Here is a 14,336-nt window from a genome sequence, read left to right on the forward strand (position 1 = left end):
GTTCAAGTGAAACACTAATCTATCAAAACCATCGGTTAACACAAACATGAAGTTACATAAGGGAAATGAAACCCACAGGTCTTCCTTCATGTGTCAGTGAAAACTTCACTATTTATGAACTTTATAAATGCTACTGTCAGACAATACCTCCTTTGCTTACAGACATTTATATCAATCTATCTCTCTAACAAGTTACCTGCTTCTATAACCAAGGTCACTAATTCACACCTGTGTGGTGCTAAATTCTGGTGTACGTGAGTTTGAATACTGCTGGTGGATGAAATTTTCACTACCAGGAAAGCAGGAGAGATAGTGGTGTAAAGTTCTTGATCACCAGTCTTTGCACCAATGTCATGGTTTAAATTCCAAACCGCTGCTCAGTGTCTGATGTAGACACTCGGTGGCCCACATGGTGCTTTTTGAGAAGATTACACTATGTCTTTTTTGACTGTACTGCCTACTGAACTATTCCTTACTGTGTCGGAAGGACAGACTCAGCATACAGGAAAGTCAAAACAACCTTTGGTGACATTAAAAGCAAGGGTGATAACATTAAGAGTGCAACGGGAATTCCACTGTTAAATGCAGAGGAGAAAGCAGATAGGTGGAAAGAATACACTGAAAGCCTCTATGAGGGGAAGATTTGTCTGATGTGTTAGAGGATGAAACAGGAGTTGATTTAGAAAAGATAGGAGATTCAGTATTAGAATCAGAATTTAAAAGAGCTTTTTTTGGACGACTTAAGATCAAATAAGGTACAAAGGATAGAAAACATTCCAACAGAATTTCTGAACTCATTGGGGGAAGTGGCGACAAAACGACTATTCACGTTGGTATGTAGAATGTATGAGTCTGGCGACATACCATCTGACTTTCAGAAAAGCAACGTCCACACAATTCCAAAGACGGCAAGAGATGACAAATGAGAGAATTATCGCACAATCAGCTTAACAGCTCATACACCCAAGTTGTTTACAAGAATAATATACAGAAGAATGGATAAGAAAATTGAAGATGTATTAGATGACGTTACTTTGGCGTTAGGAGAGGTAAAGGCACTAGAGAGGCAATCCTGATGTTGCAGTTGATAATGGAAGCAGTACTAAAGAAAAATCAAGACACATTCATACGCTTAGTCGAACTGGAAAAAGCGTTCGACAATGTAAAATGTTGCAAGATGTTCGAAATTCTGAAAAAAGTAGGGGTAGGCTATAGGGAGAGAAGGGTCATATACAATATGTACAACAGCCAAGAGAAAATAATAAGAGTGGATGACCTAGGACGAAGTGCTCGCATTAAAAAGGGTGTAAGACAAGGATTTAGCCTTGTGCCCCTTCGGTTCAATCTGTACACCGAGGAAGAAATGACAGAAATTAAAGAAAGGTTCAGGAGCAGAATTAAAATTCAAGGTGGAAGGATATTGATGATACGATTCACTGATGACATTGTTATCCTGAGTGAAAGTGAAGAAGAATTACATTATCTGCTGAAAGTAATGAACAGTCTAACGAGTGCCGAGTATGGCTTGAAAGTAAATCAAAGAAAGACAACGGTAATGAGAATTAGTAGAAATGAGAACAGCAAGAAACTCAACATCAGGATTGATGGTCACGAAGTAGATAAAGTTAAGGAATTTTGCTACCTAGGCAGTAAAATAACCAATGACGGATGGAGAAAGGACACCAAAAGCAGACTAGCAATGGCAAAAAGGGCATTCCTGCCGACAGAAGTCTACTAATATCAAATATCACCCTTAATTTGAGGAAGAAATTTCTAAGAATTTACTTCTAGAGAACAGCATTGTTTGGTAGTGAAACATGGAGTGTGGAAAAACCAGAAGGGAAGAGAATCGAAGCATTTGAGATGTGGTGCTACAGACGAATGTTGAGAATTAGGTCGACTGATAAGGTAAGGAATGAGGAGGTTCTGCGCAGAATTGGAGAGGAAAGGAATATGTGGAGAACACTGATAAGGAGAAAGTACAGGATGATATGACATCTGTAAAGACATCAGGGAATGACTTTCATGGTACTAGAGGGAGCTGCAGAGGGCAGAAACTGTAGAGGAAGGCAGAGATTGGGATACATCCAGCAAATAATTGAGGACGTAGGTTGCAAGCGCTACTCTGAGATGAAGAGGTTAGCAATTACACCGTACAGGTACTCATCAAACCCATTCACACTCCACAGATACCAGGTGTAGAAGTACAAAACCAGAATTTGGTTGCAATAATTACATGTCTTTTGTTTGAAACTAATAAACAATCTGTATTCAAAATTTTCTCCATTGCTATTTATACATTTCTCCCACCTCTCTGGCAGGCTATGAATGCCACACCAAAAAAACAGTTCTCCATTTGAAATGACCCAGTCAACAAGCAATTTTCATAAGAGTTGAAGTGTTGTTCAGCGAATGTGTCCCAGTGAGGCAAATAGAAGATAATCGGACAGAACCAAGTTTGGAGAATAAGCCGCATGCCGTAGTATTTCTCAACTAAACATCTCGATTGTTTCCCTAACCTATTTTGCTGTGTGTGATGGGGCACTTCATGGATTAATACGACTTTGTGTTGCCTTTTTCCATATTCCGGTCTTTTTCACGTAACGCTCAATTTAAATCAATCGTTTGCTGTTGGTAGCGATCAGCGTTAACAGTTTCACCAGGTTTTAGCAGCTCATAATAGATGACACCCTTTTGATCCCACCAAACACAGAGCATTGTCTTCTTTCCAAACTAATTTGGTCTTGCAGTGGATGTCGATGGTTTGCCTGGATTCACATGTGATTTACAGTGCTTAGGAATCTCAAAATATATCCATTTTTCATCACCTGTCACTATTTGATGGAGAAATGACTTTCTTTTGTATCTAGTAAGCAAGCATTTCACAAGTGATCTTTGATTCAGTTAATGGAGATCCCATTTTCCCACTTTCTGCACCTTTCCCATAACTTTCAACTGAAGAGAATTGGCTTCCTGCATAGCATTCAATCGAGTTCCTGTTGAGTTTCAGTATCATCTTCATCTAATAAGACCTACAATTCGTTGTCTTTGAACTTTTTCAGTGGTTTCCAGACTCGTTGTTTCTCACGTCAAAATTATCACTTTTGAATTTTTTGAACCACTGGAAAAACTGTATTTTCCGAAGAACACGTTTACCGAAAGCTTCGACAAGCATTCGATTGATTCTGCAGCAGTTTTCTTCAAATGATAACAGAAAACCAATGCTGTCCGGAAATTTTAGTTCGTAGACACAAAACTCGACATGGTTACGTTGGTTGGTTTGTTTGTTTGGGGTATAAAGGGACCAAACTACAGGGTCATCAGTCCTTTTTTCCTGAAGCAAGCAAGGCTCAAGGTACAAAAAACACCCAAAGTACGTTTGAGAAAGTAAAAGGGGGAAAAAGGAATGGGGAACCACACCTAAAAAGAAAACAAATGGAATGAACAAAAAATGGGGAAACATACACCACAAGAAAAGTAAAAGGAGGTATTAAAACCATACAGCAGATGGTCTGGGCTGGCTGATCACAATAATAAAAGAGGATGAGCCATCCACTCTGCAACACATTAAAATGTCCACCCCAAAAAGACAAGGCGAGAACAACACATGTAGGGAAAAGACGACCACCAAGCCAAACAAATGCAAGGAAAGTGTGACAGAGTTAAAGTGGAGGGAGGCTGGCGGCCTCTGAGAGAATGCTAAATGCCCACCCTTGTCGCCCAACACCGAAGGTAGGGTGCTGGGAAAGTTAAGTCTGCCGCAGAGGGGCTAAAAGTGAGCAAGATGTGGACAACAGTCATATGTGAGCCACAGTGACACCTAGGTGGGTCCTTGCGACGGAGGAGGTAGCCATGTATGGCCAATGCGGAGCCAGCAGAAACCACAGAGACCCTGCGAGAGGCCTGCATGGAGGACTTCCAACATTTGCAGTCTCCTTAATGGCATGCAGTTTGTTGTGCGCATTGAGATTATGCCATTCCGTCTCCCAAAACTGAAAAACTCTGCGGCGTAATAATCATCGCAAGTCAGTTATGGGGAAGCCGATCTACAGAAGCGGTTTCCATGTAGCCTGTTTGGCCAGCATGTTGGTAAGTTCATTTCCTGGGATTCCGACGTAGTCTGGGGTCCACACAAACACCAATGAACGACTGGACTGTTCCAGGGCATAGACGGACACCTGGATGGTCACTACCACAGGATGGTGGGGGTAGCACTGGTCGATAGCTTGTAGGCTGCTCAAGGAGTCAGTACAGAGAAGAAACGACTCGCCAAGGCACGAGCAGATGCGCTCAAGAGCACGAGAAATGGGTGCCAGCTCTTCAGTGAAAACACTGCAGCCATCTGGGTTTGAGTGCTGTTCAGTATGTCCTCCATGAACATATGCGAAGCCAACGTGACCATTAGCCATGGAGCCGTCAGTGTAAACCACTTCATGGTCCCAGTACATGTCAAGAAATGAGAGGAAGTGACAGTAGAGAGCCGTGGGGTCTCCATTGGTCCTTAGGACCATGTGAAAGATCCAGGCGAAGCTTCGGCCTAGGTGTACACCATAGATGTGTACGTTAATGGATCTCGAGTATAGGTGGTAAAGGCAAGGACTCCACTTCAGACAGAAGAGATTGAATGCGAACAGCAATCATAAGCCCTGACCTGGGCCTCCAATGTGGGAGATGAACTGCTGTGGGTGGGAAAAGAAGACAGTAATTCGGGTGCTCAGGAGAACTACGAATGTGTGCAATGTAACTGGCGAGCAGTTGTGCACGCCTAACCTCCAATGGAGGGACTCCAGCCTCCACCAGGATGCTGGTCACGGGACTCCTCGTAAAAGCTCCAGTTGCCAGTCAAACGCCACAGTGGTGCACTGTGTTGAGTAAACGCAATGCTGAGGGTGCCGCCGAATCATAAACCAAACTCCCATAGTCAAGGTGGGATTAAACAAGGGCTCTGTAGAGCTGCAGCAGTGTAGAGCGATCTGCACACCAGTTGGCATTGCTCAGGCAGCGGAGGGTAGTATGCCAGCTCTTCCACTTCAGCTGATGAAGATGAGGAAGCCACATCAATCAGGTGTCGAAAACTATTCCTAAGAATCAATTTGTCTCCACTATAGTGAGTGGATCGTCATTAAAGTTCTGGTTCCAGATGAACGGTACTCCACCAACAGAAGTGCATGACACACAACTTCGCGGCTGAAAACTTTGGAAGCCGTGGGCTAGAGCCCATGACTGCACCTTAGGGATGGCTCCATTTAGGCACCGCACAGCAAGACCAGTACAGAAGGAGCAGTAAGAAATGCAGTAGTAGTCTGCATACAGAGAAGGTGAGACGGTCAGCCCAACAGCTGCTGCTAGACCATTAATGGCCACTAAAAATAGAGATACACTCAATACACAAACCTGTGGGACCCCAATCTCCTGGATATGGGGGGAACTATGGGAGGCACCAACTTGGACACGAGAAGTATGGAGCGCCAGGAAATTTTGGATAAAAATCGGGAGTGGGCCCTGGAGACCCCACTCATATAATGTGGCAAGGATATTATGTTGCCAGATCGTGTCTTAAGGTTTTTGTAAATCAACCAAGATGGCAACCAGGTGTTGGTGTATGGAAAAGGCCGTTCGGATGGCAGATTCAAGAGAAACTAGATTATCCTTGGTAGAGCGAGTTTAGCAGAAACCACCCTGGCATGGAGCCAGTAGGCCACGTGACTCCAGGACCCAACACAACCATACATTCTTACAGCTTACAAAGAATGTTGATGAGGATGATAGGCTGATAGCTATCCACATCAAGCAGGTATTTGCCAGCTTTGAGCACTGGAATGATGGTGCTTTCTCACTATTGGGACTGAAAGACACCATCGCACCAGATCTGGTAGAAGATGACGAGGAGATGTCGCTTGTAGTCGGACGAGAGATGTTTGATCATCTGACTGTAGATCTAATCTGCTGCAGGAACTGTGTTGGGGCAATGTGCAAGGGCACTGAGGAGCTCCCACTCTGTAAATGGAGCATTATACGGTTCTCTGTGACATTCAGTGAATGAGGGGGCTTTCCTTTCCATCCGCCATTTGAGGATGCGAAATGCCGGGGGATAATTCTCCGACGTGGAGGCTCTAGCACAATGCTCAGCAAAGTGCTCGGCAATTGTGTTTGCATCGGTAGATAACACACCATTGATGTTAATGCCAGTGACACCTGTCGGGGTCTGGCACCCACAAACATGTCTGATCTTCTTCCAGACTTGGGAAGGTGAAGTATGGCACCCAATGGTCGAGACGTACCTCTCCCAACATTCCTGTTTCTGTCCTTTTATAAGCTGTTGAACGCAGGCACGAAGCTGTTTGAAAGTTATTAGGTGCTCTAAGGAAGCATGCCGCTTATGTCGCTGTAGAGCTCGCTGACGCTCTTTAATGGCCTCAGTGATTTCTGGCGACCACTAAGGTACTGACTATCTTCCGGGGCATCCTAAAGAACAAGGGATCTTGTTTTCTGTCACTGAAACAATCGTTCTTGTGACCTGCTCAAGTACCACATCTTTGGTACTATGTAGGGGAGATTTAACGGTGACAGCAGTTTGCCTTGAATAAAGCCCATCTTGGCAGATGTACGGGGGAATGGCACTGGGGGAGTGACAGGCAGATGCGAAAGTGGTCACTACCACACAAGTCATCGTGAGCTCTACAGTGGACAGATTGGAGAAATCTTGGGCTGCAGAGGGATTAATCAATGGCTGAGTAAGTTGCCATGAGCCACACTGAAATGTCTGGGACCCCAGTATTTAAGAGGCAGAAGTTGAGTTGAGACAGGAAAGTTTCAACATCCTCTACCTCAGCCAGTAAGCACAGTGCCACCCCACAAGGAGTTATGGGCATTAAAATCTCCAAAAAGTAGGAAAGGTTTAGGGAGATAATGCATCAGTGCAGCCAATACGTTCAGGGTACTGCACCATCTAGAGGAAGATATATGTTGCCGACAGTTATTTCATGTGCCGTCCTTATTCTGATAGCCACAGCGTCAAGAAGGATTTGAAGGGGCACAGGTTCACTGCATACTGAGTTCAGGACATAGGCACAAACTCTTAATGATGCACTATTATAGTCGCTATGGTTCTTGTACTATCCCTTACAGCCACGGAGGGCAGAGGTCCACATTGATGTGAACCGAGTTTCCTGAAGAGAAATGCAGAAAGCAGGTGTAAAGCGTAACAGTTGCCACAGCTCAGCCAGGTGGTGGAAAAAACCGCAGCAATTCCACTGGAGGATGACGTTATCGTGAGGCTGGTAGAGCAAGAAGCACGCAAGGAGGCAGGTTACACCTCAGGGTCACCTGCTGCCACTGAATGAGTATTTCTATCCATTACTATTGTGGATGAGGCATCAGTGAGATCCAAGTCCTCAAGGGACGCTAAGATCTCCACCTCATCCTCAGGTGCAGAACTGGTTGGGAGTGGGTGTTGGGGCCACTGCAGGGTATGTTTTCTTAGCAGGCTTCTTTGTTTGCTTGCCCTCTTGCTTCTCTTTAGGGGCTTGCTGGGAGAACTTCTCCGAAGTAGCTTCAGGCACAGAGGAAGACTGCGAAGCACTTCATCCAGCAGCTTTTGGCTCCTTTGGCCACTGATGAGTGTGGCAATAGCAGAGACCTTGGGAGAGAGGGTCCCAAGGGACCCCTTCCGCATGAGAGGAGCCGGATGTCCCCTGCGTTTGGGGGGGCTTGCTCCTGAAGTAGGTACTTTGGGAGCAACGGAAGGAGATTTTCCCTGTACCACCAAGGGGGCAGATGTATTCTGGAGGCACGGAGGGTCCACTGCTCATGGCACAGAGTGGTACAACTGGTACTTGTGACGGCGATGGTAATGTAGCTGCAGCATATGTGGACGTCAACTGAACGGGGTGTAATCGTTCAAATTTACGTTTAGCCTCTTGATAAGTCAAGCAGCCCACAGTCTTGTACTCTATGATTTTCCGCTCCTTTTGGAGTACAGTGCAGTCTGGTGAGCAGGGGGAGGGCTGCCCTCCACAGTTTATACACATGGAGTATCTGGATGCAGTGAACGTCCACAGTCTTGACATTTGGTGCTAGAAATGCAGTGGGAAGACATGTGCCCAAATTTCCAGCACTTAAAGCACTGCATAGGGGGAGGGACATATGGTTTAATGTCACAGTGGTAACCTATCACCTTGACCTTTTCAGGCAATGAATCACCCTCAAAGCCCAAGATGAAGACACTGGTCTCCTGTAAATGCACTGGATGAAATGAACACCCCACCATTCTAGATTGGTGTGGAGCTCGTAGTCAGACTGCAAGAGGAGGTTGCGATGGAAACAGGAATATCACCCAGCCAGTCACAAGCAAGTAATGCCCAGGATTGGGCTGGGGATGCTGTCTGAATCAAGACTACACCACTTCTCATCTTGGACAGTGCTTCACTTCCCCAAACTTATCCTCAAGATGTTCAACACAAAATTGAGGCTTTGTACATAGAAAGAAGTTCCCATCCATTCTGCTACACACTAAATACCGAGGCGAATATGGCTCTCTTCTTTCTGTAGCCCTACGTTCCTTCCATGATGTAGTGAGAGAGGGAAACGATTTGGGGTCATATCTGTCCGCATTGTACTCGATACCTTGCTCTTCTTAGAAACTGCTGGCACCGTACGGCCACCAGCAAGAGATGACTTAGTCCGCTTCATTGCGGGTCATCCACACTGATGCCACCCAACCGATCAGGGGCTCTCCCCACAGGCACCACCCAGCCACAGCAAAGGCCACCTGGCATGGTGGCCGTTGTTGGGAGTCCTGATGCCCCAGGAAGACAGGCATCTACTCCTTGGCATACATGGGGAGTTTATAGCTCAGGCAGTTGAATTGCAGGTGGAGATGCAAAGCCATGGCAAGAGATTAGATTGAATCTAACGGCACTATGGATAACTCATGCACCACGTAAGGTGTCCTTCCCCACATGGCCCGCACTTCTGTAGAATTTGGAAAGTGGTAGGTCAAACAGCTGAATGTCAGTGATCTGCATAATGATGTGCCACACAAATGTACAAAATGATGACTGGAGCATTGTTTGGTATTGCCCGAGATCCCAGGTGTCTCAATAGTGAACATCAGACAAGCAAAGTTGTCAAGACCAAAGTGGCATCTTCCCTCCACTGCATTCCTCTAGACGTATTTCAATGAAACAATGTCCATCCACAGACTGCAAATCATGTTCAAGACCACTTTCCTGTGTGAAGGATACTGCTTCTTATTAGCCTGCACATTCAGCTAACAAGTTGCCAAGTGAATCTGGAATGTGTTAGACAGAGAGAGAGAGAGGGGGGGGGGGGGGAGATTACAAGCAGTTCATCACTGCAATATATTGATTTTAAGAGAAAAAATAAAAGAAAGGTATTGCTCAATGTATAAATCGAAGGAAACTCATCAAGGAAGTACATGGGCCGTAGTGAGCTGAATGTGAAAAGTTCAGACAGAAGAATAAAGAGAGCCAGTTATCACCATTTCGTTACCAGGTACGATTTGCATGAAGGAAGATTGCTACAAATATGGAAAGACGTGATATACAAAAAATCTGGCAATATAAAAATGTACGGCATTTAGCATGCAACAAGCAGCCAATGAGGTTGTACAAATGCCACAATACAATGAGTTATTCCATGGTATTGTTTATCTCTATTCTGCATTTCACTCTTATCTTCTTTTGCAGCTATTATTTCTTTAACTTCAACCTTCTTTATTATAAAAAGATGGTTAATAGCACTATTCTTTGATTTTGGTCTTAGCTGCTTGCCCGCTATTACTTCTGGATCAAACACTGCAACTTGATTGCTCCTAATCCACGTCTTGGACTCCTTTAATTCCCTTTGGTGTTTTCATACATAGGTTTTCTTTTTTCATTTTCTGCCTACTACCCTTTCTCTCAAAATGAAGCAGGTTAATTTAGAAAATCATGTAAGCCAAGAGAGAATCATGCTTCTCTAGTTCCTATTTCATCAGATGATACATGGACTCCCATTCTTCTAAAAATATTGTTAGAAATCGATATCAGCAGCATGTGAAAAATCTATTGTATTAGTCTATACCTTCACCTGGCATTTCTTTTCCTGAATGTGGACCAAGTAATGACTTAATGGCAACACTTAACAATGGCAGTCAATCTTGCAATATAACACTATAACTGAAGAACACAGTTCAGGAGTTTTCACAAATTCATGTTTTGTAACAATTGCTTAGTAATTATTGGGCAAACACTTGGAGATTAAATCTTTTATGTTTTTCTAAATTGATATTCTCCAATTTTTGTTAATTATATATGTATATAAAGGGACAGAACGATAAATGACTCTTGCAACCAGCAGAGGAGAGCCATATTGAACCCACACCACTACCATGTTAGTTGCCACTGGGGAGGAGACTGCACTGTCTGCAACACTGCAAGGTTTCTGTGACAACAGACCACACTTGCCATTGATGGGTAACGCAGCCTTGCAGGAGTATTGCAACCCAATTATGACAGCTGGGGAGGGGAGTTTGGTGGGGAAGGAGATGGGGGGGTCACTGACCCATTCCAGACGATACAATTTGGCATATCACAATATCTGATGTAAATAGCAGAAATCAGTGCAGAGAAGCAGTACTTAATGATGTGCCAGCTTGCAAACCAGCTTGTCATCACTGAACAGCTGATGATGCTTATGCCCCAGTCGGGACATAAACAGTGATCATAAAGAAGAAGGTAGACAGCCACAAAAAAGCAGTCAGACCCTTGGATCTTCGGCAGCAGTGATGTCCTACGCAACAATATGAGGAAGTGCCTAATTCAAAGGTGTGATGGGGACTGCATGGTTGTTTTCCTATCCTTTCTTTGGCCTTTCATTTTTTTTGGATTCTATGATACTTGGGTTGGTGGTAAGCAGGCAATATGTAGAAGAATTTTTGGTTTGGCAGGTATGGGAGGAAAGGAGGGAACGGACACTTCCTAGAGCACCTATTCTGGATGCCAACACTGCTGCACTGGTCACACCTTTTTCACATACGTCTTTACAATTTTTTGATAATTTGGACATAACTGCTAGGTTGGTAACTTGCAGTAATGAGCTGCTGTTGTGCAAGCTAAAACTAGCAAGGGATGCTAGGAAGTATATGACATGCCACGAAAAGTTAAGGGAAGCACAGTCATTTGATATCTTCAGGGAAGGGGTGGAAGACAGATACTGGAGTAAGAATACACTGAGATACTACCAGTATATTTCAAAAGCATGGAGAGTCAATAGAGAATATTGTAGACTGTATCTGCAAAATTAATGTCAACACATATCAGCTCACAGAAAACGATAATGCTAACAAAGCCATCTTGCAGGAAGCTGAACAGAGAGCACTCGACATGTGTTTATGGCAATCGCAGCCAATATAGTTTCAAAGAGTTCGGATGGAATTCCGAAGAACTCTAAATGAAGCAGTAGAAACATCAGTGCTAGCTGAAACTGATGTGGTCACCAAGCTACAGGAGACGGACGTCACATTTAATACAGATGTTAAATATTTCAGACGTGGACGTACAGTGCATATGAAGCATAACTGCAGAGAACAGCAGTGCAAATATGCAGATAGTTTGGACATTTAAAGCAGAATTGTAATGACAAATTCACAGCAGCATGGAGGACGGGCACATGACAGACCTGCCACCTCACACTAGAGGGCAGGCAACAGTGTGTGCATTGAACAACTCTCCCAGTATGGGCTGGCAAAAGTACATAATCAGTAGCAGACTTTTTTCTGACTGGTTATCTACAAGAAAAGTTGTGTAAATTTTTATTAGTTACTAGATCTCAATATCTGCGGCAAGTAAGTGAAATCAAATCTGCCATGCAGGGCATTAAGCAGTGCAGGCAAGGGTTACGTAGATTCACTTGCCTCAACGGTAATAGGTTTCTGAGTGGGGGAAGATAAACTTATGGGTTGATATGGAAATTCTTCCCATGGCTAAAAGTAATTTTCAGTTTAGATTTCACGATTACGCAGCAGCAAAACTTATCAGTTCTGTTGCAAGTACCACTAGTTAAATCAAGAAATGGAGTCATATGTCTATTTAACGCCAAACATAACAAACAACAGGTCAATCTGGGCCAGTGATCCATATTTTACAAGGATTTAAGAAGTGGATACCATTAGGAATAGCACCTGAAGGTCATTCAAAGACAGCATTCTCAATCCCTTCTGGTCATTAGCAGTATCATCACATGCATTTTGGCCTGAAAAATGCTCCAGCTACTTTCCAGTGATTATCAGATATGGTGTTGCAAGCATTAAAATTGAAGCAATGCATGGTCTATAGATGATACACTACTGGCCATTAAAATTGCTACACCATGAAGATGACGTGCTACAGACGCGAAATTTAACCGACAGGAAGAAGATGCTGTGATATCCAAATGATTAGCTTTTCAGAGCATTCACACAAGATTGGTGCCGGTGGCGACACCTACAAAGTTTCCAACCGATTTTTCATACACAAACAGAAGTTGATCAGCGTTGCCTGGTGAAACATTGTTGTGATGCCTCGTGTAAGGAGGAGAAATGCGTACCATCACGTTTCCGACTTTGATAAAGGTCGGATTGTAGCCTACCGCGATTGCGGTTTATCGTATCGCGACATTGCTGTTCGCGTTGGTCGAGATCCAATGATTGTTAGCAGAATATGGAATCGGTGGGTTCAGGAGGGTAATACGGAACGCCGTACTGGATCCCAACGGCCTCATATCACTAGCAGTCGAGATGACATGCATCTTATCCGCATGGCTGTAACTGATCGTGCAGCCACGTCTTGATTCCTGAGTCAACAGATGGGGACGTTTGCAAGACAACAACCATCTGCATGAACAGTTCGACGACGTTTGCAGCAGCATGGACTATCAGCTCGGAGACCATGGCATCGGTTACCCTTGACGCTGCATCACAGACAGGAGCACCTGCAATGGTGCACTCAATGACAAACCTGGGTGCACGAATGGCAAAATGTCATTTAGTTGGATGAATCCAGGTTCTGTTTACAGCATCACGATGGTCGCATCCGTGTTTGGAGACATCGCTGAGAACGCACATTCGAAGTGTGTATTTGTCATCGCCATACTGGCGTATCACCTGTCGTGATGGTATGGGGTGCCATTGGTTACACATCTTGGTCACCTCTTGTTCGCATTGACAGCACTTTGAACAGTGGACGTTACATTTCAGATGTGTTACAACCCATGGCTCTACCCTTCATTCGATCCCTGTGAAACCCTACATTTCAGCAGGATAATGCACGACCACATGTTGCAGGTCCTGTACGGGCCTTTCTGGATACAGAAAATGTTCGACTGCTGCCCTGGCCAGCACATTCTCCAGATCTCTCACCAATTGAAAATGTCTAGCCAATGGTGGCCGAGCAACTGGCTCGCCACAATACACCAGTAACTACTCTTGATGAACTGTGGTATCGTGTTGAAGCTGCACGGGCAGCTGTACCTGTACACGCCATCCAAGCTCTGTTTGACTCAATGCCCACGCGTATCAATCTACGTGCACTGTGGTTACCTCTTGTCCAGGAAAACTGCAGTTTCATTTTACAAGAAATTCGTTTCTTGCACCATATTATTGGCCAAAACGAAGTATATGGCAGGGAGGAATGTGAACGGATAGAGTTATAAAGGAGTCTCTGACCCAGCAGAGGAGAGCCATGTTGAAACCACGCCATCAGCAAGTCAGTTGCAACCAGTGACAAGGCCGCACAGTCAGTGAATTGGTAATGCTTCCGTTATGACAGGCCACACTTGTCACTAATGAGTGATGCAACCTGCAGGAGTCGGGGGGGGGGGGGGGAGGGGGAATTCACCAACACTTTCCTCACAATTTGGCACTGCACACTAAACAATGTAAACAGTAGAAATCAGCAAGGAGAAGCAATATTTAATGAGATATGAACCACCCTGTTATTGTTGAACAGCTGGGCAGATCATGATATTGAGCCTACGCTACTCCACGTCATGTCAATGATGCAGACGCTTCTGCCTCAGATGGGCCATTGCCAGCCATACTCACTATGGCCAGGAAACATGGGTCCCTGGCAACACAGCAACAACAGCTCTGCTGCAGAATGCGCATTCAGCAGCCAGAGGCTGTGGTGACTGGGAGAGACCATACCATATTCTCCATGTTATGCCTCCTAATGATTGTGGACAAACATCAATAAAGAATTCATTGCAGCCATAGTCGGTCCCTCCTTCCACTGCACCCCCCACCCCACCCCACCCTTTCCACACCATCAGCAGAGCTGTCCTGTTATACTTAGCAG

At 44.6% G+C, this 14,336-nt stretch overlaps 1 protein-coding gene across 7 annotated transcripts in view; it reads right to left on the reverse strand.

Annotated features, from left to right (window-relative positions):
• LOC126263777 (AP-1 complex subunit gamma-1) overlaps positions 1 to 14,336 on the reverse strand; it is a 200,149-nt gene that overhangs the window by 126,906 nt on the left and 58,907 nt on the right. The window lies entirely within an intron of this gene.

The sequence above is a fragment of the Schistocerca nitens genome, chromosome 1 (assembly GCF_023898315.1).
Source record: "Schistocerca nitens isolate TAMUIC-IGC-003100 chromosome 1, iqSchNite1.1, whole genome shotgun sequence".
Taxonomy (NCBI): Eukaryota; Metazoa; Arthropoda; class Insecta; order Orthoptera; family Acrididae; genus Schistocerca; species Schistocerca nitens.